The sequence below is a fragment of the Canis lupus genome, chromosome 2 (genome assembly GCF_048164855.1).
Source record: "Canis lupus baileyi chromosome 2, mCanLup2.hap1, whole genome shotgun sequence".
In the NCBI taxonomy this organism is placed as follows: domain Eukaryota; kingdom Metazoa; phylum Chordata; class Mammalia; order Carnivora; family Canidae; genus Canis; species Canis lupus.
In genome coordinates, this window is record NC_132839.1 from 53,609,199 (window position 1) to 53,635,390 (window position 26,192).

The 26,192-nt window shown below is 44.0% G+C and overlaps 1 protein-coding gene and 1 pseudogene across 2 annotated transcripts in view; one reads left to right on the forward strand and one right to left on the reverse strand.

The window, feature by feature from the left end:
- Nucleotides 1–244: 244 nt before the first annotated feature.
- LOC140609450 (small ribosomal subunit protein uS5 pseudogene) lies at nt 245–1,053 on the reverse strand (annotated as a pseudogene).
- A 14,137-nt stretch (nt 1,054–15,190) lies between these two features.
- The window catches only part of ABHD2 (abhydrolase domain containing 2, acylglycerol lipase), a 103,227-nt gene continuing 92,225 nt past the window's right edge, over nt 15,191–26,192 (forward strand). The window contains exon 1 of one of the 2 annotated variants that reach the window (XM_072799659.1): nt 15,191–15,349. The gene's annotated coding sequence lies outside the window, so the exon portion shown is untranslated. The remainder of the gene's footprint in view (nt 15,350–26,192) is intronic. The other variant, XM_072799679.1, reaches the window with a different exon arrangement.

The window sequence follows — 26,192 nt, forward strand, 5'->3', positions numbered from 1 at the left end:
GGCAGAGCAGGGAGCCCCAAGCGGGAGTCCCAGACCTGGAGTCTATGACCCCAGCTAAAGGCAGAGGTCACCGACTGAGCCACCCAAGCACCGCTGATTTTTTTTAAGTCATCTCTACACTCAACACAGGGCTTGAACTCATGATCCGGAGATCAAGAGTTGCATGCTCTACCAACTGAGCCGGCCAGGGGCCCCTATTTTTTTTTATGAGGCTTTAATTCATTTTCATTTTTCTTGTATAAAACTATGTGGTGGTCACAGATGGAGCCTGGACCCTCCACAAGGAGACTCCTCAGTGTGGGTCTCTACAAGATGTCAGTGAATTCCTGATAGGGAGCCTTGGTGAACACAGTCTCTTTCTGTAGGTCTTGGGAATGGCATCAAAAGGGGTCTTGGCAAAGTTGCCCATGGTGGCAATGAAGCCCCTGGCTGAGGGGTAGCCATCATCAACACCTGCCATCATCAGTAGCTTCTTGGACACAAGGGCTGAGACAGTGCCATGCCCCTGGTGTTGGGGATGAGGCGCACCAGCACAGAGCACAGCAGCTAGTCACCTTGCATGAGACACTATGGAGTTTGATCATCCTGTTTTCTCAGTAGCCTCACTACACATGGATAATGGAAAGCTTGCCCAAGATGATGGCCCCATGGGTGGCCATGGCTATGTGCTTGGAGCACTGAACACCCAGACCAATGTAATCTCTGAAGGCAACAAATGCCTTGAACCTGGTCATTGGCCAGCGCGGGGTTTGCTTCTGCACAGGCATATTCTTTAAGGTCTCATCCGAGGGATGCCCCCAGGAAAAGTCAGTCTTTCCCCCAGGAAAGATCTCAGATTCCTTTATGGACAAGGAGAAGAGATAGATCTCCTCCAGGGACCTGATTTTTGTGTCCTTGACCCAATATGGTGATAGGGATCCACTCTTGGTGCTCAGCCTTGACTCTTCCAGCTCCGGGGAGAGACCCTGCCTTGCGTGCTGCTGCCAAAGCCTCTGTGGAAGCCGCCAGGGCCTCCTGCCAAGGCCCAACCACAGGGCCAGCACCATCCACCATTTGGTGTTTTCTCAGAGGCAAAGCAGGAGTCTGTATCCTTTTTTTTTTTTTAAGTAAGCTCTACACCCCACCCATGAGCTTGAACTCATGACCCCAAGACAGAGAGTTGCATACTCTTCCAACTGAGCCAGGGGCGCTGGGAATTTGTACTTGCAAACAAAAAGCTCCTGAGTTAATTCTGTTTGCCACATTTGGGAGCTACTGGTTTAAGGTAGTGCTTGTCCAACTTAAATGCACGTATGAAGCACTCAAGGGTCTTGCCAAACACAGATTCTTATTTAGTCAGTGTGGGATAGGGCCTAAGGTTCTGCATTTCTTTTTTTTCTTTTTTTTTTTTTTTTTTTATAATAGTCACACACACACAGAGAGAGAGAGAGAGAGGCAGAGACACAGGCAGAGGGAGAAGCAGGCTCCATGTACCGGGAGCCTGACGTGGGATTCGATCCCGGGTCTCCAGGATCGCGCCCTGGGCCAAAGGCAGGCGCCAAAGGTTCTGCATTTCTAACAGGCTCCCAGCTGATGCTGATGCTGCACATTTGTGGAGCAAGTCTTCCAGTCTTCTCAAACTTGAATGAACATCAGAGCTCTGTGGAGGGCTTGTCAAACTAGATTGCTGGGCTCCACCCCAGAGTTCTGATTTAGTAGGTTAACAAGTAAGTGGGTCTCCGCTTGCTAGAAGCATTCCAGAGACCACACATTGAGAACCACAGCTCTAGGGGGAATGTGTAGGCTTTGGAATCAGGCCACAGGAGTTAAATTCCATCCCAGCAAGTGCACTGACAGATTCCTTGTTTGCTCTCCCTCTGACTGTACAACAGAATCACCTGAAGGACTTCAAAAATTCAGATACCAGTGTTCTATCCCAGATCAGATTAAACCAGAAAAGCCAAGAGACCCAGAACCATGTTTTTACAAGTTCTTCCAGTGATTCTGATGTGTAGACAGGGTGGAGAGTCACAGACATACGTTGAGCCAATCTCTTCACCCAAATACAAATACTGTGAGGATTAAGTAAAAATGAAGACAGGGGCATCTGGCTGGCTCAGTTGGGAGAGCATGCAACTCTCAATCTCGGAGTTGTAAGCTCAAGCCCAACCTTGGGCATGGGGGTTACTTAAAAATAAATAAAAAGAAACTTAAAAAGAAAAGATGCAAAGAATGTAGTTTGACACAGGCACACCAGGGGACCACAATGACTACTCCCCCTTTTCATCAATGCTGTCTCTGGGCCTGTCCAAGGCCCACCTTCCCATTCCACCCACAACCAAAAAAAAAAGCAAACCTTGTCTCCTTTGTCATTTTGTTTCTGAATGGTTGCCTCCTCTCACTAGCATCCTTTTTTTTCCTTTTAAGAAAAGATTCTGTTTTTAAGTTATCTCTACACCCAATGTAGGACTGGAACTCTCAACCCCAAGATCAAGAGTCATAGGCTCCATCTGCTGAGCCAGCCAGGCACCCCTTACCAGCATCTGAAGTCTATTTCCTATTTGCTCTTCCCAATGCCTTTTAAAATACTCTGAACACCCTCATCACTCAATCTTGCTGCCCTCTTGTTTCCAAGAAGGAAAGGGCTTCTTCTGTCCACACTTTTTTTTTTTTTATTCATAGAGACAGAGAGAGAGAGAGAGAGAGAGACACAGGCAGAGGGAGAAGCAGGCTCCATGAAGGGAGCCCGACGTGGGACCCGATCCTGGGTCTCCAGGATCACACCCCAGGCTGCAGGCAGCACTAAACCACTGCACCACAGGGGCTGCCCTTCTGTCCACCCTTGATCCTGAACTTTACTCCATAGACACCCAAAGACTATCAAGAGTGTTTGGATAGTCAAACCCAAAGGCCTTTTCTCAGTGACTGCTCTCCTTCAATTCAACTGAACAAACGTATTTAGTGCTTACTATCACTGGGGTATAAAGATGAGTAAGTCACCATCTTTGACCTCAAGGGGTGGGGTGTAAGTGTAAGACTGGCTATTATACAAGTAAGTCAATACTATTGGTGAGATAAGAGCCTTGATGTAAAGTGTGAACTATGTGGGTTCTTTTTTTTTTTCTTTCTTTTTTTTTTTTAGTTTTATTTATTTTGAGAAGGGGGAGGGGCAGAAGAAGAGTAAGTAGCAGACTCTGCTGAGCAGGGAGCCTGACCCAGGGCTTGACCACAGGACCCTGGGATTATGACCTGAGCCAAAAGCACTTAACCTATTGAGCCACCCAGGTGTCCCTGTAGGTTCTTGACCTCAGCACCCAACCTTAGCATAGGGCCCTGAGCATAAATATCTTTTGAATGAATTAATAAATGATTGACTGAATGAATGAACTCCACAGAAAGATGAGGAAAGGCTTTACACGTGAAATGGCCCTGTAGCAGAGTCCCAAAGGATGAGTAGAGTTTTCCAGGTGAGGTAGTGTATCGGTGGGTATTCCAGATGGAGTCAAAGGTATGGGAGCAAGAAATAGCATGGCACATTCCAGAAGTGTTGGTGATGTAACAGGTGGACATAGAAGGTGTGAAGGGGAATGGAAGGAGGAAGACTGGGAGGTAGTTGGAAAGGAGGTGGAGTTCAAAGAGATACTGAAAGTCCTTCTGTGCCTCTGAGAAAGGGTAGAACATGGTCCCTGGGGAATGGGAAGCGGCTCCTGGGTTTTAACAAGGGAGTCAAGTGATCAAAATTGCATTTTAGGAAGACAGCCTGGCAGCAACTTGAGCTACATGGAGGAGATGAAAGTACTTGAGAAGAGTGTATGGGGTAGAAAGGTGGAGGTCAGAACACATGGCTGAGTCAGCTTCGGGAAGAAAGGTCTGTAGTGTAGACTAACAGGGAGGAAGAAGAGAGCAGGGGTGCCCGCCACTAGAGTCCCAGGCTACCAAGAAGTCAAGTAGGGGGAAATGAAAACCAACTGGTAGGTGTGGCAGTGAGTGGGGGGAGTCATGGTGACCTGCGCCAGAACCATTCCAGTGGAGCAGTGCGGGGAGAAATAGAACCATAGCCATGGGCATTGCAAGAACATTCCCTCCTCCCTTGGTATCCATAATCGGGTACCTGCGATCTCTCCATCTCAGTGGAGAAACAAACTTAAAAATATGGAGCCATGGAAATCAATTACTTTGCTGGCACCCTTAATGTTAGTTTTCTTCTTTTTAAAAAACCTTTTTATTTGGGGTGCCTGAGTGGTTCAGTCGGTTGAGTGTCTGCCTTTGGCTCCAGTCCTGGTCCAAGGGTCCTGGGATCAATTCTTTCATCAGGCTCCCTGCTCAGTGGGAAGTCTGCTTCTCTCTCTCTCTCTCCCTCTGCTTGTGCTCTCTCTCTCTCTCTCTCAATAAATAAATAGAATCTTAAAAAAAACCTTCTTATTTAAAAATGTATTTTTAAAAAATATTTTATTTAGTTATTTGAGAGGGAGCACGAACAGGGAGGAGGAGCAGAGGGAGAGGGAGAAGCAGACTCCCTACTGAACAGGGAGCCTGACGTGGGGCTTGATCCCAGGACTCCAGGACCATGACCTGAGCCAAAGGCAGATGCCTTTTTGAAGCAAATCCCAGTGCTACATCATTTGACTCATAAACATGTTACTATGTACCTCTGGAATATAAAGCCTTTAAAAAACCATCAGAATACAATTAATATACCTAAAATCAACAATACCTTAAAGTTATCCGAGATGCAATGTGTTCAAAGTCTCTGATTGTTTCATTATTTTGTTTTTTGTTTTGTTTTGTTTTTGTTTCATTATTTTGATTTTTTTCCAGTTGTTTTAATAACGATGCTCACAAGTCCCATATGTTGCATTTGGTAAAAAAAAAATTAGCTTCTTAAACTTCTTTTAAATGTACAATTTTATGGAATCCTCTCTGCATTTTTCTTTGCATTTCATTCATTGAAGAGGAAACAGGACAGCTGCCATCTTGACAGCTCTGTGGTTAAAAGGGTATTTCCTCAAATCACACAGCTTTCTTTTGTTTTAGGAGACTTTGTAGTGAAGTGTTAGCTAGCCACAGAAAAGTACATGAATTGTAAGTGTGCAGCCTGGTGAATTTTCATAAGTGAACACACCCGTGTAACCCCCACCCAGCTCAGGAAACAAAACATTACTGGACCTCCTCCTCATGCCCTCTCCTGGTCTCTGCTACCCCACAGAGGTGACCTGACTCATTCACACTATAGATTCATTTTGCCTCAATATAAGTAGACTCACACAATAAATAGAATCATACAATAGAAATTGTGACTGGCTTCTTTTGCTCCACATTATGTCCATGTTGTTGCTTCTAGCAATGGGTTTACATTTTCACTGCTGTATAATATTCCATTGAATATGAAGATGCTACAATGTTGATGGACATGAGGGCTGATTTATAGTCTTAGGCAATTACAAATAGTACCACCATGAACACTGGTGTATGCACATTTTTTCTGAGGTGCACACTTGGGAATAAATGTTACGTTCTTCACTGCTTAGGTTTTAATTTGGACTCTATTGCATACCACCCATGTGACCTTAAACCCATTAGTTCAACTCTCTAGTCTTAGTTTTCTGATCTGAAAAATGGGGATAATTAATACCAACCCTGTGGCATTACTGTGAGGATTAAATGGAAGAAAACATGTCAAGCTATAAAAACAATGCCTGGCTCCTAGTAAGGGTTAATAAGTGTTAGCTCTCATTATTTCTACCTTTTTGTGATGACTTTTCAATCTCCCTCTTTCCTGCCTGCTTGAAGTTCTGTTCTCTCACATTTAAGGTGACCTGGTCTGCTTTTCTCTCTCTCTGGAACTTATCTATTCTCATGACTTCTGCTATCTTGTGTGTGGGCAACATTGCAAAGTGTTACACAAAATGTATGACTGCAAAGTTCCTTGCCTACAAAGCTTGACCTTTCACCTACTCTCCAGTCCTAGTTTTCTGGTCACAATGCACTATTTGCCCTTTCCCTCAAATAGATCTGTTACCACGTCTCAAGAGATCTACATCAGACTCACCCATCCTCTTCCATATTAGAATCACCTTGGTGTCCTCTCTGACTTTTCCTTCCCCACCCCCCCGCACCCCACATTTATTCTGCAGAGAGGTCCTGATTCCTGATTCTCATCCCCTCCAGCTTCATGTTGCAAATGCTCTATTCCAAGAAAGATTAGCTGAGAGGTTTGGTGCTCATTGCCTCTACCCACCTCCCACTCATAAGGCATAATCTCTATCCTAGGTGTAACAGGCTGAAAAACTATGGCCTCAATCACCTTTGCCCCAGCTTGCTCACAGGGTAGAGATTCTATGGGGAGAAGGCAAGCTGACAAGACTAGAGGCTACTGCCCTTGTCCAGCACTCTGTTCATAAAGCATTGTTATCACACCAAGATAAGAAGATCATTGTGCCTGCCCACACTCTTCATGTTCTGGAGCAGTGGTTTTGCCTAGGAGAAGCAGCAAGCCATAAGAACAGAGATCTCCAAAGCTCACCTCCATGGAAACTGACTTTATTTGGAATACAATGTGGAGAACTTCAAGCATAAGGTATTCTTGAAAACAATGGAAATTTTGTTGGTAAACAGCTAAGAGGAGTCTGGGAGCTCCATTTGAGCAAGAAGTTAAACTGCCAACTGGCTAGATGTAAATTAGAGAGAATCAGGGAAGGAGACAGCTGTAGAGAGCCCTCTTGGATGGAATAAACCTTGAAGATTACCCCTGGAAAGGGGCTTAGATTTAGTTCGACAAGACTGTGGAGCAGTGTACACCCAAGACAATGTTAAACCCAGTGGAATAACCAGCCAGCAGCTGGTGGAGGCTAACAATTAGATGTGAGATACTACAGGAGGCAGACAAGTTAACAGAGAAATCAGGTAAAGGGACAAAGTCTTGTTGGTTTAAGTTTTTTTCAGATTTTATTTATTTATTTGAAAGAGAGAGCACAAGCAGAGGGAGGCCAGAGGGAGAGACAGAAGCAGACTCCCTGCTGACAAGGGGCTCGATCCCAGGACCCTGAGATCATGACCTGAGCCAAAGTCAGACACTTAACTGACTGAACCACCCAGGTGCCCCAGGAGACAAGTCTCGTTAAGACCACTGTCATCCCAGAGAGACAGGACACATATCCAAGGCTGTACCCTCTCAGGAGTAACATCTGAGTGCATGCTATGAGGGAATTGACTATTAGAATAGTCCAGCCAAGTCACTGAACAAGTTAGCAAACAAACAACAACAACAAACCCCAGAGTGGAAAGGAACCTATATTGAAAGTTACCTCAAATATGCCGTTTTCAAAGAAAATTATGATACACACAAAGACACAGGAGTGTATGACCTATATACAAGAAAAAAAAAATCAGATATCAGAAACTGCCTTTGAGGGGGCTCAGATGTCAGACTTAGCAGACAAAGACTTCAAAGCAATTGTTACAAATATGGTCAAAGAAATATAGGAAACCATGTTTAAAGTGGTAAAAAGAAGGTCTGATGACAGTGTCTCACTAAGGAGAGAATCTCAGTAAAGAAAATTTATAAAAGAACCAATGGAAGTTCTGGAGTCAGGACACTTCAATAACTGAAGTTAAAAATTCATTAGGGGACCTGGAAGAGGCAACACAACCTTGAAAAAGGAAAATAAAGTTGGAGCACCCACACTTAACTAATTTTTTAAAACTTACCACAAAAACTACTGTGATCATGACAGTATTAAGCCATAATACTGGCTTAATGAGAGACATATAGATCAGAGAACTAGAGAACACAGAAGGAAACCCATACATCTCTGGCCAACTGATTTTTGACAAGCGTGATATTCAACAGGAAAAGAAGTGTTTTTCAATAAATGGTTCTAGACAACTGGACATTCACATGCACAAGAATGCAGTTACATGACACAAAAGTTAGCTCAAAATAAGTCATAGACCTAGACATAAGAGCTAAAACTAGAAAACTCTTAGAAGAAAATACAGCAGTAAATCCTCACAGATCTTGGATTAGGGAAAGCTTTCTTCAATATGATAACAAAAGCACAAACATAAATAGATAAACTTGACTTCATCAAAATTAAAAACTTCTGTGTTTCCAAGGCCACCATTAAGAATATGAAAAGACACTTCACAGAACATCAGCAAGTATCTGCACATCATGTATCCAATAAAGGACTTGCATCTAGAATATATAACTCGATTTAAAAGAAAGGAATAAAATATGGATATAGGGAGTGACTTCTAGTGGGCAGGTTTTTCTTTCTGGATGATAAAAATGTTCTAAATTGACCATGGTGATAGTTGCACACTCTGTAAATATACAAAAACCCATTGAATTATACACTTTAAAAAAATATTTTATTTATTTTTTTTGAGAGAGAATGGGTGAGAGAGAGAGAGAGAATGAGGGGATGGTGGGAGAGGGGGAAGCAGACTTCCCTGGGAGCAGAGAGCCTGATGTGGGGCTTGATCCCAGGACCCTGAGATCATAACCTGAACCAAAGGCAGACGCTTAAACAACTGAGCCCCCAGGTGCCCAAATTGCGTACTTTAAAATAGGTAAATTGCATTATATGCGAATTATATCCCAATAAAGCTGTTTAAAAATAATCATGATAATAGCAATAGCTATCGCTCATAGAGCACATACAATATACTACTAGGTACTGTAATTAAGCATTTCACATACGTTATGTCATTTTTCAACATTATGAGATGAAGGTTGTTTTCTTTATAGTATAGATGAAGAAATCAAGACTCAAAATGTTAGTTCACTTTCTATAGAGAATACAACCAACAAATGCCACAGCCTGGATTTAAATTTAGATTTTTCTGCTTCTAAAGCTCATGTTCTTCAATTGCTTACTTTGACTTAGAAGAAGATAAATCTAACTCCTTTCCATTTCATTCAACAAATGTTACCATCTATTGTGAGCTAGGTCTCATGTTTTTGAAAGTGGGTTGAAATGTATTATAGGTGATCTTGAGAAAAAGCTTTTTTATTGTGGAGGAATGTGTGGTGAGTTTACCTTCTCAACCACTTTTATTTTCTTTACTATTTATTTTTTTTAAGGATTTTATTTATTCACTTGAGAGAGTGAGAGAGAGAGAGCACGAATAGGGGAAAGAGGCAGAAGCAGACTCCCTCCCTGAGCTGGGAGCTTGACATGGGGCTTAATCCCAAGATCCAGAGATCAGGACCCAAGTGAAAGGCAGACACTTAACCCTCTGAGTCACCCAGGCGTCCCCCTTCTCAATCACTTTTACATGGACAATTCAGTGATATTAAATACATTCATATTGTTATACAATCATCACCACCCTCCAGCTCCTGAACTTTTTCATCTTGCAAAACAGAAACTCAGTACCCTCTAAATAACTACCCATCACCCCCTCTCCCAGTGCCTAGTAGCACTATTCTATTTTCCTGTCCCTATGACTGTGACTCCTCTAGGTTCTTCATATAAGTGGAATCTTGCAACATTTGTCCTTTTATGACTGGCTTATTTCACTTAGCATAATGTCTTCAAGGTTCCCCTCTGATATAGTATGTTTCAGAATTTAATTCCTTTTTAAGGTGGGATAATATTCCATAGTGTCTATATGCTACACTTTGTTTATTCATCCATCAATAGACAGTTGGGTTTTTACCTTTAGCCATTGTGAATAATGCTGCAGTAAACATGGGTGTACAAATATCTGTTTGAATCAAGTAGCACGAAGAAGAACATTTTATTTTATTTTTTAAAAGATTTTATTTATTTGAGAGAGAGCACAGACAGGGGGAAGGGCAGAAGGAGAGGCAGAAGCAGACTCTCCACTGAGCAGGGACCCAGATGCGGAGCTCCATCCCAGGACCCTGAGATCATGACCTGAGCTGAAGGCAGACACTTAACTGACTGCGCCACCCAGGTGCCCTCTGGGAAGAACATTTTAAAATTTAATAGTTGTAAAATTATTTTCATGTAAAGTAGAACCAAATATAAGCAGCACATCAAGCTGGTAATATCACTGATACTATTGCTTAGGTGTGCACAGTTTTTTCAACCTCAGCACTACTGACCTTTGGGGCCAGATAATTCTTTGTTGTGGGGGCTGTCCTTTCAGCAGCATCCCTGGCATCTACCTACTAAATGCTAGCAGCACTCCCTGCAGTTGTGACAACCAAAAAATGTCTCCAGATATTGCCAATGTCCCTGGTTGGGGGGTGAACTTGCCCCTGGTTGAGAACTACTAATTCTGTATGAGGCTGAAGAAGGTATTTAATTTAAAAAGTGGGTGAATTTAATGAAACTATTAACAACCAGGTGATAAAGAGATAGGTTCAAAATTATGAAGGCAATCTGCAGATTCCTGGAGCATGCTATGGACTGTGGTAGGATGTCCAAACACTCAGGCAGCTGAGATGAAGGCATGAACTCAGATGAAGGCATTAACTACCATTCATCCCCAGCCCTGTCTACCCTTTACATCTTCACTCCTGCTGATTCTCCACTTGGACTCTGCTCCAGACAAAACAACTTGTATTTTTCCACTTCGAGGCCTCTGTTCCTGTTGTCCTCATCTACTGGGAATTCCACCCCAGCCCCACCCCAACTTCAGTCCCATAGACCTTCTCGAGGCCTAGTTCAAATCTGTAAGAATCTAAATCAAGGGGAATCAGAAGAAATTGTTTTCTCCTCTGCATAATTATTCACTTTGTTGATTATGCTTTATTGCTTACTGCTCAGTCTCTTTGGTATCTTTTCAAGTATTTGTCCTATATTAAGATGGGACTTTGATTTATTGTTCTGTTTATCTCATTAGTACTATATGTCCTGTGCAGTAAAAATATTTACTCTATTGCTAATTCGAATATATAGAAAAACAAAATAGGGATCTTGGTAGGAAGTAAACAGCTTTAAAATAGCTCAATAACATGAAATTACACAGGAAAGGGTGTGTGATGCACTTATTTAATGCACAGGTTTTATTGATTCCTTTCGAGTTGATAGCATGAAGAACTCAATTTTTATTACTGTAATTAAGGATGACGTCAAGAAGAGGAATGCATGGTGACTAAGAAATCATCTTTAGCCAACCACCTGTCTGATACTCTGTATCTGATTATAAGGCTGAAACCACTTTTCACCTGTGTGGCTGTGAGTGCGCTTTATGAGCATTTTTAGTGCTGGGTCCTGTGTATGTAAGTGTAAATATTACTGTATTGTTTATCATCCAAACTGAGACTATTTGAGATGAAAGAGGCGCACTATTAAAAATTCTCCACAGCAATAGGCATAAACCCAGACTCTCCTGGGCATAAAACCACCCTAAGCATTTTTAAAAGATTTGTTAAATTTATTTGAGAGAGATAGTGAGAGAGAGCATGAGAAGGGGGAAAGGGAGAAGCAGGTTCCCCACTTGCAAGGAGTCCCAGGACCCTGGGATCATGACCTGAGCTGAAGACAGATGCTTAACTGCCTGAGCCACCCATGTGCCCCCACCCTATGCATTTTTTATAGACAACTTCACATGAAGGTTTAAGAAAGCAGCCTAAAACATAAACTTACTATATTCATCACTATTTTAAACAGCCAGTGGGAAGATTTTTCCAATAACAAAACAAGCCAAACCCTTGAATTTCATCATAGTTTGTCTTGATGCAACTATTGCATACTGGGGCTTAGAACTTCTAAACAAACTTCATCTCCATTAACAATGAGAAGGTAGCCAGGAACTCTGACCTCCTTTCCTAGACTTTACATAGGCAGCACTGGGTGTAAAAAGAAAGCAGCAAACTTTGGCTCCTGAGAGCTAAGGCTCTTAGACCTTCTGAGATATTTCATGAACACCCAGGCTGCAGTTTTTAGCACTGTTTTGTTAGCCAAATCCATTCCCATTTCCCTCTCATAGACTATGGTGATGAGGTCTAGTCTCAAAAACCTTAACTCAGTCCTGGGAACCTTCCTCTTTTGATAAGGATATTCTAAAGGAAAAATTTCACCAGCTGTAGATATTGCTAATAAGAGTAATCCTGCCTGTGGGGCACCTGAGCAGCTCAGTCAGTTGAGCATCTGATTTTTTGTTTCAGTTCAGGTCATGATCTTGGGGTTGTGGGATCAAGCCCCCACAACAGCCCCACACTCAAGGGGAGTATGCTTGCGATTCTCTCTCTCCTTCTCCCCTTGCTGCTACACACACACTCATGCTCTGCCTCTCAAATAAATAAGTAAATGCTAAAAAAAATAATAATCCTGGGTGCCTGGGTGGCTTGGTTGAGTGTCCAACTGTTGATTTCAGCTCAGGTCATGATCTCAAGGTTGTGAGATTGGGCCCCACCTTGGGCTCTGTGCTCAGTGCAGTCTGCTTGAGATTCTCTTTTTCTCCCTCTGTCCCTCTTTCCACCCATGTGCTCTCTCACTGTTAAATAAAATCTTAAAAAAAATCATACTACCTTTGCTGAGGGGACAGATAAATGGGAACTATCTGTACTTTCTGCCCAATTTTGCTATGAGTCTAAAACTATTTATTTTATTTTATTTACTTAAATAATCTCTACACTCAGTGTGGGGCTCAAACTCACAACACCAAGATCAAAGTTACATGCTTTTCTGACTGAGCCAGCCAGGCACTCTGAATCTAAAATTATTTTTTATTTATTTTATTTATTTATTTATTTATTTTTAATTATTTTAAAAATAAAGTGTATATGAAAACAAATCCCGAATTCTGTGATTACCACTTCTGAGGGACTTAAAAATGATCACTTTAGAGAAAGACTCTAAGTGTGCTCATTCTGTGCATCTTTTGGGGGGTGGGTGCACATAGGGTGAGCAAGAGAGAAAATGTTAAGCAGGCTCCACACCCAGCACAGAGCCCGACCTCATGACCCTGAGATCACTACGTGAATGGAAATCATGAGTCTGAAACATAACTGAGCCATCCAGGCTCCCCTCTGTGCATCTTTTTGAGCCTTTGTGATGCAATTTTGTTTTAGAATTCCTGAATGGGATGAATGTCCCTTTCTGGAACTCTTGGCTAAAGCTATGCCCCTGACTTGGAAGAGAAAAAATCCATCCAGTAGAGCAGTCTACTCCTAACAGCTGCTTTCTGTGGCTCTGAATCAAGTGGAGTAATCTTCCCAGATCTCAGGAGCCACTTTAATGCCGCGCCGGACCTGACATGACATCTCAGTTTCCTTTAGCAAACACAAGCAGGAGTAGACCTGTATGGAGCCAGGCCAGTTTCCTCAGAACCTGTGCAGACATTGTATGGCCACCAAGCAGCACTATTTAAAGACATAAGAATTGGAAAACTGGAGCAGAAAAAAGTGTGCCTTCACACATGTGCATGCACCCAGATGCGTGCATACACACATACACACACACACACACACACACACAACTGGCAACAGATCTAAAGCTCTATTTTGAGCATCGGGGTGGCTCAGTGGTTGAGCGTCTGCCTTTGGCTCAGGTTGTGATCCCAGGGTCTTGGGATCAAGTGCTGCATCAGGCTCCCTGCAAGGAGCCTGCTTCTCCCTCTGCCTAGGTCTCTGCCTCTCTGTGTCTCTCATGAATAAATAAATAAAATCTTTAAAAATGACAGAAAGAAAGGAAGAAAGCAAGCTAGCTCTTTACTGGTGGCCCAAACTGTGTTAACACGAGAGTCAGAATCTCGGGGGTCCTACTGAAGCCTGGGTTTTTCTTTTTCAAGCTGGAAAATAATATAGAGGAACAAATAGCTGAGGTGCAATTTTTTTTTTTAAGGTAACATGGCAACTGACTGAAAAATACACCATTGGCAAAGGATTCTCCTCTACCTGGAATATCTTGGGTGAAGTTTCTCTCAAAAGTAGACCCAAAGGGTCTGGGGCTAAATTCAGGCCAAAGAGGCTATTTCTGTTTGCACACTAGGACTTCCATGTCTTCAGAATGGGGACTGGGTTTCAGGAGTCCCTGGAAAATGTTATGCAGTGGTTTCTAGTTCAGTGCTGATCAGCCTTCAAAGGGTTGTTTGGTCATGCTCCATGAAACTTGAGCCATTGGACACTTGGAAGGCTGAACAGGATGAGGAAAGCTCCATTTTTCCTTGTCATAATCCTGAAATGTACTGGAAAAAAATTAACATTGCTAGAAATACCACTTCCCTTCTCTCACTGAATGCTCCTCCCATCTCAACCCCTGCTCTCTCTCTCTTCCAGCCAAATGGTGCCCTGGTAGGGTGGCCCTGTCTACCCTTAAAGGGGTTGCATTTCAAGTCAGTCAAGTATTCTATTCTTGGTAAAGCACATGCCACTGCAAAAGTAGTTTCAGGCTCATAGAATTTTAGAACTGGGCCTAGTTCCATGGACCCATGGAGGAGAGTGGGTGGGGAACCAGTCTTGATTAAAAGCCTGGTGAGTGCCAGGCACTGGTAGTGTTTACCAGGTTTATTTAATCTCGTCAACTACTGTTGTTACTCTCAGGAGTCAAAGAAATCAAGGTGCATGCAGAAAGGTTAAGTGACTTGCTCAGGCCCATGTAACCAGTGTGAGTCAACAGCAGGTCTGACTCTAAGGGCTACTTTCCTACAGGCTGCCTCCCCTGGGCTTGGGTCATCTTGAGTGCTTCCAGGGAAGTGGGACAGGAGCAGGTCCACGCTGCCCAGCACTTTCCCTTCGCCCTAAGCGGGCTGGAAAGAGTCAGGGGCTACTGCCTCCACATCCTTTCCTCTTTTTGCTGCTCAGTGACTCACTCCCCTCGCGTCTCCCCCGGTCACGACCCGTGTCGTCGGCTGTATCCTGGGCTACAGGTGAGTAAGTGGGTCGGCCTGGAGCCAGCAGACTGCAGCTGAGCTACCTTGTCGGCCTCCCTCCTCTCCACCTCACAGGACACCTGACCTTACCCAGCCCCCAAAACAAGCTCGCAGTCACAATTGCCTCCCTCTCCGCACCCGCCCCCATCAACATCAAGCACGATCCTTTAGCCCACCTCCCCTTTCCCCGCCCCCTCCGGCCTTATCCAATAGCGTCTCAGCCCACGGGCTAAAGACGTCAAAGGTAACCAACGGTGGAGGAGCTGTTCGCCGAAGGTTCCGCCTCCGCCCTGAGGAGCAGCTCCGCCAACCAATGGGCTGCCCGCCGGGCGCAGAGAGCTCTCGGGGCTCGTAGAGCAGCAGCTGGGCTGCCCAATGAGCGGACGAGTTCCGTACCGGGGGCGTGGCAGGAGCTGTCGTCAGGGGCGTGGCGGCAGTTGCTTGGGCGGGGCCGGTAGCGGCGGGAGCTGCACTGGCCAGGGGTTCCGGCTGCATTTCCATGAGTGCCGCCGGCAGCCGCGGAGCTGCAGGAACCGGGCTGGGGGCAAGCTGGGCCGCGGTAGTCAACCACGCGCAGGTAAAGCCACGGCCGAGCGAGCTCTGCTAAGCCGGGATGGCGCCCGGTATCCGTCGGGCCAGACCTCTGAGCCCCGAGGTCCCCGTCGTGGCTCGGCCCATCGCGCCGCTGCCTGCGCCTCCGGTCCTCCGGGGCCTGTCACCTGGCGCCGCGGGGGTCCCGAGGGCAGGCTCGCCCGGCTGCGGGGAGGGAGGCAGCCTGGACCGCGGCAGGTGGGATACGCCTTTCTGAAAGCCCTTTGTCCGCTCCTGCCCCGGGTACCGAGGATGGGGACATCCCCGACCGAGGCCTCCATGCCGGCCATCCCTCCATCGGTGCTCATTCCCGGGACCTCTAGGGTGTGGGGAGGGGGTCTGCGACCCAGGCCTGGTGATGGAGGTCCGGGATCCGCTCCTGGAACGAGAGGGCTGAGGGGCTTGATCACAGCTCTGGGTGTCCGGGGGGCCTCTGCGTTTCAGGGCTCCAGGGGGGCACCAAGGACCGATGGATTCAAGTTGTAAGGAGGCAGCTTTTGACCTAGTTGGAGGCGCGCTTATTGACCTTGGCCCCAAGCCAAGCACTGTTCTAGGCGCTTCGTGAACCTTACCCACAGAGAGCTGTCCAGCAGTGCAAGCGGCTGTCCGGGAGGCAGCCAGTGCCTCGACCTTGGAAGTGTCCAGGCACAGGCCAGATGACAGCCACCTGTCAGGGATGCTTAGAAAAGACTCTCAAAGGAGGGCTGCATGACCCACCTGTAAGGCCCTTCTCCACTCACAGATGCACTCTGCGTAACCTTTAATGCCTAGCTTGACAAGGCTATTTCAGGGGGGTCTGTTAGGTCCGAACTGGGTGTTGAATTCACCATAATGAATTCTGTAGTTTCAACTCTCAAGAGTGGGTGTCAGCAAAGAGAATGGAGTATACCAAGAAGATAAGGTTTATTTAGCCATCATGAAACTCTGTAATTAGAACCACCCTGGGCCGCATTTCTTAATCCCTGCAATTCCTCTCTTTTGGTCGTTTTTCCCCCTCCAGTGTGTCCGTTTCACCTGCATTCCAGTAACCAGATCCAAGGGCAGGTTCCAAGAGCAGGCTCATGAGAGGGGCCTGGGAGAGACTGTAGGTTTGGCACAGTTAATGTGGTCTGCGCCCAGAGCTTTTTGAGGGCCATTTCGTTACAAACCGCGTTAAGTCGAGTCCAAAAGAGAAACCATACAGTACCTCTTTCATTACTGTCTGTCATTTGCCTTGAATGGAGAGGACATAGTAATCTTCTGAAGGTCAGGAGGCAGAGAAAGAACCTTAACATAACTTGCTGCCTGTTTCGGGATAAACTAATCTTTGAGTAACCCATCAGAAAGCAGACCAGGTCATAGACTGTGGGTGGTCAGCATGGACTGGGGGGCGTTTTAGAGCTGATGATCCCTTAGTTAGAGCTCTGTCTAATTTGTCTTTTCCAAGGACAGGTGAGGAAACTAAGGCCCACAGTGGTCACAGGGCTCACTGGTCATCACAGAGCTATGACTAAGGGATGATCTCTTGACCCTGGATTTAGCCAGTGCATGACTTGTATTTTACTTGTACTCTCAGTATTTAAATTCTAAGGGAGTCCAGAGAGCTGAAGCAGACAGATTTTGGAGTGAGTGCCTGGATTAGAGTCCTAGCCCTACTTCTGATAAGCTGTAACCTTGGGCAAGTTAGCTAACCTCTCCATGCCTCTGTTTTCTCACCTATCAAACAGGCATAACGATGGTACTTAGATTGGAAGGTTGTTTTGAAGATTACAGGACTTCCTATAGCTGAAGCATTTAGAACAGTGCCTGGCACACAGTAACCACTACCGATTTGCCAAATACAATGTTCTGTCGCCTTTTTATGCTCCCCCCTCCCCCATATCTACCATGAAGTCTTTTTCTATCAGGAACTAATTTTTTCCCCTGCCTCCTGCCCCCAGTTCATTAAACATATTCCATATTTCACTAACGCATAAACGTCTGTGGAGTTTTCTAAGTCACATTGCATTTAAAACATTTTTTTCTTTTATTGAATTGTGTAATTCATTTTCTTTGTTAGTCCTTGTAATTACACCTGCTTTTAGATGACAGATCTCTTTTATTCTCTTTATAAAGGGGGAAAGAAACCCCTCGAAGTGATAAACAAAGTCCCTGGTAATACCAGTCCTCACAGCATCTTCCCAAATATCTTTGGCCCTCCTGCCCATTTGTCAGTGTGATGCAGCTTGATTATAAATGGATGAACATTTTTAGATTAAGATTTCATGAGCTACTGTATTAAGTGCTTTTCGGAAGTTCAAGGATCGTGTGTCAAATGCATTTAAGCAAGTTACTTAGTCATTCGAGCAGGGGCAGCACCAGCAGCGCCTGCCTTGCCTGGCAGGAACACAAGTGTGTGACTGATTTCTGCTGGTAATGTAGCTTCTTCACCGGTTTTTCTCCTCTTCTTGAGCTTGAAATAAACGATATGGCAAGTACAATGGAACAGCTTTTCCTCTCGTTGCAATTGGAAGAGTTCCCTTTCTTTTTTTCCTTTCAGCTTCATTTCTTTTATTGTCTTCATGGTTTTGATAAATATCTTCTCTCAGCTTGCCGGCCAATTCTCTTTTAATTGGAAGATACCTGTTACCTTTATTTCTGGCAGGAAGCCAGTCACCTTTGGTTTTCCCTTCTCTGTTTTTATGAGTTTTCTAGAACGAACCATTATTGACTGGCACCTTCTTAAGAGTTGAATTTTGAGTTTTGGGTTTTTGTCTCGGATGTTCGATAGAGTTCAGCCATCTTAGAATAATTGTTTTAGTTTCTTTGTGTGTTCATACGGGCCCCTACCTTGCTTTCTTTTCTATAACATCTCAGCGAAAGGAGTCTCGTTTGCTGTTATTCTTTAATTGTCCCGCTGGTCACCTTTTTCCTGCTAATCCCCGTCAGAGCCTGCCAAGACTATAGTGGTTCCCCTCTGCCCAGAATGCAAGATAATTTCTTTGATCCTATGAAAGATGGGGTGGAGTCTGTCTTTTTTTCCTTTTTTTTTTTTTTTTTTTTTCCTAAATCCTGGTTCTTTGAAAAACCCTAGCAGGGAGACTTCCAAAGTAAGAGAATTTCATGTGGCAGAATTTCTGCTGTGATCTTCTGTTAATAGTATTCTGGTGCTTATTGCAGTGTGGGTTTTGAGTGCTCCTTGACCAATCTGAGAGTGGAGATGACTGGAGCATGAGGTATCAAAGCCTTCCTGGTCCATTTTGGGGTAAATTGTCCCCAGGAATGGAGCCCTGGAAATTCAAATGCCTCTTAATGTGATCTGGCTGGAGAATTTTATTTTTTTAATTTTTAAAGATTTTATGTATTCATTTATGAGAGACAGAGAGAGGCAGAGACACAGGCAGAGGGAGAAGCAGGCTCCCTCCGGGGACCCTGATATGGGACTGGATCCCAGGACCCTAGGATCATGATCTGAGCCAAAGGCAGACACTCAACCACTGAGCCACCCAAGTGCCCCTGGCTTGAGAATTTTATATAGCAGCTTTAAAAAAAAAAAAAAAATTATTTATTTATTTATTCATGAGAGACAGAGAGAGAGAGAGAGGGCAGAGACACAGGCAGAGAGAGGGAGAAGCAGGCTTCATGCAGGAAGCCTGACATGGGACTCGATCCCAGGTCTCCAGGATCACGACCTGGACTGAAGGCGGTGCTAAACCTCTGAGCCACCTGGGTTGCCCATATAGCAGCTTTTTATATTCCAATTTCTTTGGCCATGCATGGACATTGGTAACCCCCTGTCCTTCTATTTTTGTGTTAATACTGTGTACCTGCTGACGTCATCTCCCTGAAGGATCATTTTTCATATCTGCATATTTATTTGTGTTGTCTTGGTTCCAGGGCATCATGTTTTTTGGATTAAATGTCTTCTTTTAAATGTGTGGGAAATATCAGAAAGGGAGACATAACGTAAAGACTGCTAACTCTGGGAAACGAAGTAGGGGTGGTAGAAGGGGAGGAGGGTGGGGGGTGGGAGTGATTGGGTGACGGGCACTGGGGGTTATTCTGTATGTTGGTAAATTGAACACCAATAAAATAAATAAATAAATAAATGTCTTCTTTTTATAAAATGGCTGATGTGGACAGATGATCAGATCTATCATTACCTGTGAAGGCTGGGCACCAGACCCCATTGCAAGGCCCCCTTTACCGATCTCTTGTCATAGTGAAGTAGCAGCCAGGTAAAGAGCTTACGAAAGAACTGGAACATGTGGGTTTGCCCTGTTTCTGATCCTCTTTTGTTGCCTTTAAGTAGAGGTTCATTAAGTTCAACAAACTGAGCATCTGGTTGTGTGCCAGGCAAACAGCTGTCCAGAGGAACAACCAAAGTGTTCCCTTTGCTGCATAAGGCCTGTTTTGTTTTTACTTTACATTGACAACACTTTTAACGCTTTTAATTCAAATTTTAAAACTGGGTAATGCATTTATGTGATGAAAGAAAATGTTCGAAAGGCACAAAAGGTGAGACATTAAATACATCTCCGTCTGCCCCTGACTCCTGCTACCTAGTTTTGTTCCTTACGAGGCGACCAGCGTTACTGGTTTCTTCATCCTCCAGAAGTGTTCTGTGCACAGCCAGGATATTATATGCCAGGTGAATGACATTAGCAAATTCACCAAGAATATCCCCTTCCCTTTCACCCAAACGGTACCATACTGTACACACCATTTGGAACCTTGCTTTTTTCCCCCACTTAATATTTCTTGGCAGTATAGAAAGAGAGCTTCTGTGTCATTTTTCTATGAGGGTGGTCTATTTTAAATGTCTCTTTTCCATTTCTAAGAATGCTAAGAACCAGTCTTACTTAGGCAGCAGCCTTACATGGAGATCCTAAAGCATTTTTTGGATGTTTAGGGCCAACTATGTTTCTTTTCTACATACCGTCACTCTAAGCCTAAGAAGAGACCAGGTGACGTAGAGCACTTCTCTTAAAAGGTCATCCTATGAAGGGAGAATAGGATCATTGGGAAATGAGGAGCAGTGGACCTGGGGCCTTCCACCTTGCCCTCTGGGCAGAATGTGCTGGAATTGCCAGGGAAAGCTGGCCATATTTTCTCTGGTCTCCAGAGAAGTCTCCTGGCCTTCTTGATACATGTGTCAGTTCCTCTGTCACATCTAATCCTGGCTCCTGTACCACGGCACTGGTCCTGTTTGTCCTCACCCCAGAGCATCAGGAAGGAGCCCTGCACCTCACTGCCCAGCTTCCTGTTTGGATAGCTTTGTTAAGGGCCCCGCCTCTTCTCTCTCAGCCCAGGAAAAACCAGCTCTCCCACCTGTCCCTCTCCTAAACCAATACTTGGGAATATAATTTCGGTCATATTTATGAGCATTTTCCGAATTCTCTACGTCACTTTGCCATCTCCAAGGTCTGAACCTGACATGGTATGGCCAGGCTTTCTGACAGTAGTTCTGAGAGTTTCGGGGTTCCTCACATTAGAATTTTCTATGGCAGGATGCCTGGGTGGCTCTCTGCCTTTGGCTCAGGGCATGATCCTAGAGTCCTGGGACCAAGTCCCACATTGGGCTTCCTGCATGGAGCCTGCTTCTTCTTCTGCCTGTGTCTCTACCTCTCTATCTGTGTCTCTTATGAATAAATAAATAACTAAAATCTTTTTTTTAAAAAAAAGAATTTTCTATGGCTGTGCTTATGTTTTCTATGCATTGAATTAAACATGGTCTTGTGGTCTTCTGTGGCTCCCAGATCTTGCCTGATGTTCGGTTTCTCTCTTTTCTTCCAATGTGCCTTACTCTGCATCATGCTTTCATTTAGCTCCAAGTCTAATTTAGTGTCACTTTGAAATTGAATAGAACTGCCAAGGTGTTAGCCAGTCTAATCTGGAGTCATTACTTTCTGGTCTTTGCTCAGTGCTGGGCGTCCACATTATCACTGAGTTGTACCATGTGGTATGTATGTGATAGGAGAGGGAGGTAGTCTTATCAGCTATGTTTTATCCAGTATCCTGGGGGCAAAAGAAGAAGAAGCTTTGAAAATTGCCCCATTTGTGCACAATCAGTCCAAACATGTGTTTGTATACCGTTCCCTTAGTCGTGTCAGAGCATAAAAAAAACAAAGGAGGAAGTCCAACATGGGATTGCCAAATTTTCATCTTTTTAGGGAAGGAAATAAAAAACCCTTGTCATCTCCTGTGTTGCCATCTTTTTATTTATTTGTTTATATTTTTTAAAGATTTTACTTATTTCCCTGACAGAGAGAGAACAAGCAGAAGGAGTGGCAGGCAGAGGGAGAGGGAGAAGCAGACTTCCCAATGAGTAGAGAGCCTGATGTGGGACTTGATCCCAGGACCCTGGAATTATTACCTGAGCCGAAGCAGATGTTTAATTGACTGAATCACCCAGGCGCCCTGTTTGTTTATTTTTTTAAGATTTTATTTATTATTTGAGAAAGAAAGAGAGAGAATGAGGAGGAGCAGAGGGAGAGGGACAAGCAGACCCCACACTGAGTGCAGAGCCCAACGCAGGGTTCAGTCTCACAACCTTGAGATCACGAACCAAGCTGAATGAATTAACAGTTGGATGCTTAATTGACTCAGCCAGCCAAGCACCCCTTGTTTGTTTTTTTGTTATTGTTTTTTGTTTTTTTTAATATTTTATTTATTTGAGAGAGAGAGAGAGCACTAGAGAGACAGAACAAGCACAGGACAGAGGGAGAGGAAGAAGCATACTCTCCACTGAGCAGGGAGCCCACTATGGGACTTGATCCCAGGACCCAGGGATTGTGACCTGAGCCCAAGGCAGATGCTTAACTGAGCCACCAGGGTGCCCCTCTTGTTCATTTCTTTTTAAGTAATCTCTGTGCTAGGGCTCGAACTCACAACCTCGAGATCAAGAGTCACATGCACTACCGACTGAGCCAGCCAGGTGCCTCTGTTGTTGCCATCTATTGAGAAAAGATATTTTAACACCAAAAATGTAGGAAAGTCAGTGTCCCAGAATAAAGAACAACCTTGAAAAAAAAAAAACTGATTTAGATTGATCAAAAGATTGAGCTGTGGAAATGGCATCATAGCATGGGGTGGGCATGGGAGGGGGGTGTCTGAAGAAGGGGATTCTGTTCAAGGAGGTTTCTACTTTTTCAGTTTCCTTAAGCAGTGCTGGCTGTTCTCTTGCTGGTACGCCATGCCATTCATGCAGCCCAGCTGGCCTAGTTGTGGCATTGTTTGGTATAGATTGTCCTCAGTGTTTTCGGGAGGTATAGACTATACAGTATAGATCCCAGTTGTAACACCTTAGAGTGATATGAGACAATGCTCCATGTCTTGATTTGTTCATGCCAAAATACCATATTGTGGTTCTAAAGGACAAGGAGAAGAGGAGGTTGGATTAGGACCCTAGCCACTCACTGGAATCGAGACCCTCCAGTGTATTTTTACATCAATCTTTTTAAGCATGTGCTTAAACTTATTAAATTCTCAATTTACTATGTCAGGTGGTGGCTTATATTGTTTCTGAGATAGATTGTGACTTCTCATCTGTGTCCCTGTGGTACTTTTTCTCTGCTCCAGTAGCACCATGACATTCTATCCCAAGTCAAGGATATTTTCTAGAGATTCCTTGAGTTCTCCTTAAATTAAGAACACTCAGACATATTGGTTTTGCATTAACAATAATTGGAGGGTACTTGGGTGGCTCAGTCGGTTAAGTGTCTGCCTTTGCCTCAGGTCATGATCCCAGGAACCTGGGTTCAAGTTTCATATCAGGCTTCCTGCTCAGCCAGGAGTCTGCTTTTCCCTCTTCCTCTGCCTCTCCCCACTGCTTGTGCTCACCCTCTCTCTCTCTCTCTCTTTCTCTCTCTCTCTCTGACAAATAAATAAATAAAATCTATAAAAAAACAATAATTGGAAATATTTAAAAAGCTTGCCCTGGATCACTGGGATAACCTCATTATACCTGGGTCCAGCCACATGGCCCCAATGCTCCCCATTTGTGTGTGAATTTCTCACGAGTTGGATCCAGGTAAGCTGCTATAGAGAAAAGTATAAAAGGACTTAGCATGGAGAAGGTGAGTAGCACTGGGGCAGCCAAGGGATAGCACAGAGCACTGTGTCCATGCAGGGCTGCAGCAGCGCTCCCAGCAGAGAGGAGGGGGCTCAAGAATGCAGCTGTCACACTGTGCCCAGTGCTTACCCACAGGACCTGCTCAGGAGGAGGCAGGAACATGGTGACATTGTCTCTGGATTTCAGGTCTGAAAGATGGCATCAGGGGCGCCTAGCTGGCTCAGTCAGAAGAGCTTGCACCTCTTGATCTCGGAGTCATGAGTTTGAGCCCCACGTTGGGTGCAGAGATTACCTAAAAACAAAGAAACTTAAGTTTTTAAAAAAATGACATCAGCCTCATTATATTAATGTAGTTAATCTGACTTTCAGTGTTTGAATAGTATTATTTGTATTTATTTGTACATTTATCTTGGTTGCCATCGTTTAAAAGTGCTAAAAGAAGTTTATGCCGAGTTTTATGTGTTTACATTTTAAGAAACAGTATAATAAATAATAATTGAATAAAAGTAACTTAACTCTAAGAATTGAATAAAAGCCCTGAGGCAATCTGTCAGGACTATATTTTCCTCCAGGGGTGGGGGAGCATCTAGCACCTGAGTTTGAAGAATCCCAATATAGGAGGAGCCCTAAGCTCTGTGGAGCAGACAGAGGTTTCCAGTCATAGTTGTGTCATGTGCAGCTCCTTCCTGTGTGCTGAGCACTTTGGGAATATTAGTTGAGTTGAAATGAAGAGTTAGTTTGCATCATTGGGGTCCTGCCTTAATAAAGAGCCTGTTTGTATGTGCAACCGGCACTAAGTGTCTACATTAATGGAAGGGAGCCCTTCAAAAGTAATATCTTTGGTTATTTTTGCTTGTTAATTTTGGAATTAAATTTGGAGTTCATTTTCTAATGAGATTTGCATGACCTGCACACTAGTGGGAGCAGCCTACGACATATTTGCCATAAGTGACTATTATTTACCATAATCATCCCAAGAACAAAAGAGTCTTGACTGTTACTGTAGTTGAACGTACACTTGAACCTCAGTGACTATAGGAAACTATTTGGAATGTAGCTAAATATAATCATTCATTCATTTATAGGCGTTTGTTATGGGAATTTTAAAGATATACAGAAATAGAATCCTATAGTGAACCCCCACGTACCCATCACCAGCTTCAGCAGTGACCACTCCTGACCCCTCTATTCTAGCCACTCCCCAGCCCATGTTAATTTGGAAGTAGATTCCAAACATCATGTCCTTCTATCTGTAAATATTTCTATGATATCACCTAAAAAATAAGGATCCCTTTATTAAACATGATTATAATACTATCATTACACTTTTAAAAAGTAACAGTGATTCTTTACTATCAACTCTCTAATCAAATTTGAACTATGTGTTCAAATTTCCAATTGTTTAAAATGTCAGAAATACTTTTCTTTTTTAGAAGGTAGTATTATTTATTTATTTATTTATTTATTCATTCATTCATTCATTTATTTATTTATTTTTTAGAGAGCACAAGCAGGGAGAGAGGGGCAGAGGGAGAAGGAGAGAAAGAATCCCAAGCAGGCTCCACACCCAGCATGGAGCCCAACTCAGGGCTCGATATCATGACCCTGAGATCAAGACCTGAGCCAAAATCAAGAGTCGGGCACTCAACTGAGCTACCCTGGCGCCCCTCTTTCTTTCTTATATAACTGGCACCATATTGTGCATGTTCCCTTCCTAGCTTTGTTCACTTAATGTGGAATGATGCATTTTAGTAAATTTCCATATGCATTACGTGGTTTCCTATTAACTTTCTCAGGCATCCAATGATGACGTTATTCTCTCTAAAATTGAGGGAGACACAGTATTCCTAGGAGTGTGTGATGCACCAGAGCCTTTCATTTGTTCAGCAAACATTTATCAAGCCCTCTTTCTGCTGGGCCTCTGCCCTCTGACCCTTCCGTGGTGCCTGCACACCCTTTGCCCCACCATCAGGCCATGCTTGGCCCAGAGGTTACTGTCCATCATTGCCTGCCGAGCTTCCAGTTCCACACAGCTAGCTCCCTGTGTGTCCTGAACTATGTTCCCACCGTGGACTTCAACTTCTCAGCTTCCAAATACCTTGGCTGTGATGCTTTTCTCTATTCTGATAGTATAAATAAAGTGCTTACCCTCTCTTGTCAATGACCTTGAAGAATGTGCCCTTCTAAATAGTAAGATGATGGGAAATGCCAAGTAGCATGTAGCCAAGGATATTTTCCCCAATTTGGAAAACACAGTCCCTTTCCTGGGTCTATCAGTAATATCACTCATCAGACTACTTATTGACTCTGCTTAGAAAGCTGAATGTTGCAGGGAAATTGCCAGAGAAATCTTATCTTTGCCACCAGAGAGCTTCTAAGAGGAATGCAGATTTTTTTTTTCTTTTTTTTAAGGCTCTCTTTGGATGGGAGAGGCCTCAGAGACCATCGCTGGGGGTGGAGTAGTCAGGATCCATCCAGCTCTGCGAGGGGCCTCTGAGATAGATACTCCTAGAGCCTTACACGCAGCGTGGCACAAGGAGGGTCCCGGGTCTCAGTTTCCTTGCTTGCATTAATAATAACTCACAGAACTATCGCAAATACCAAATGAGATAACGTCTGAGGATGCACTTTGTAAACAGTACATTATGTAATTGGTCTCTACTGTCAACTTCAGGGCATTTTGTGACATGTTTGAGGAATAACTGAGGTCATGTATTTAACTCCCAAGCATCCGATAAATTGTGGAGTTACACAAATAGGCGTTTTTACTATCATCTGGTTCTGCCCCTTCATTTTC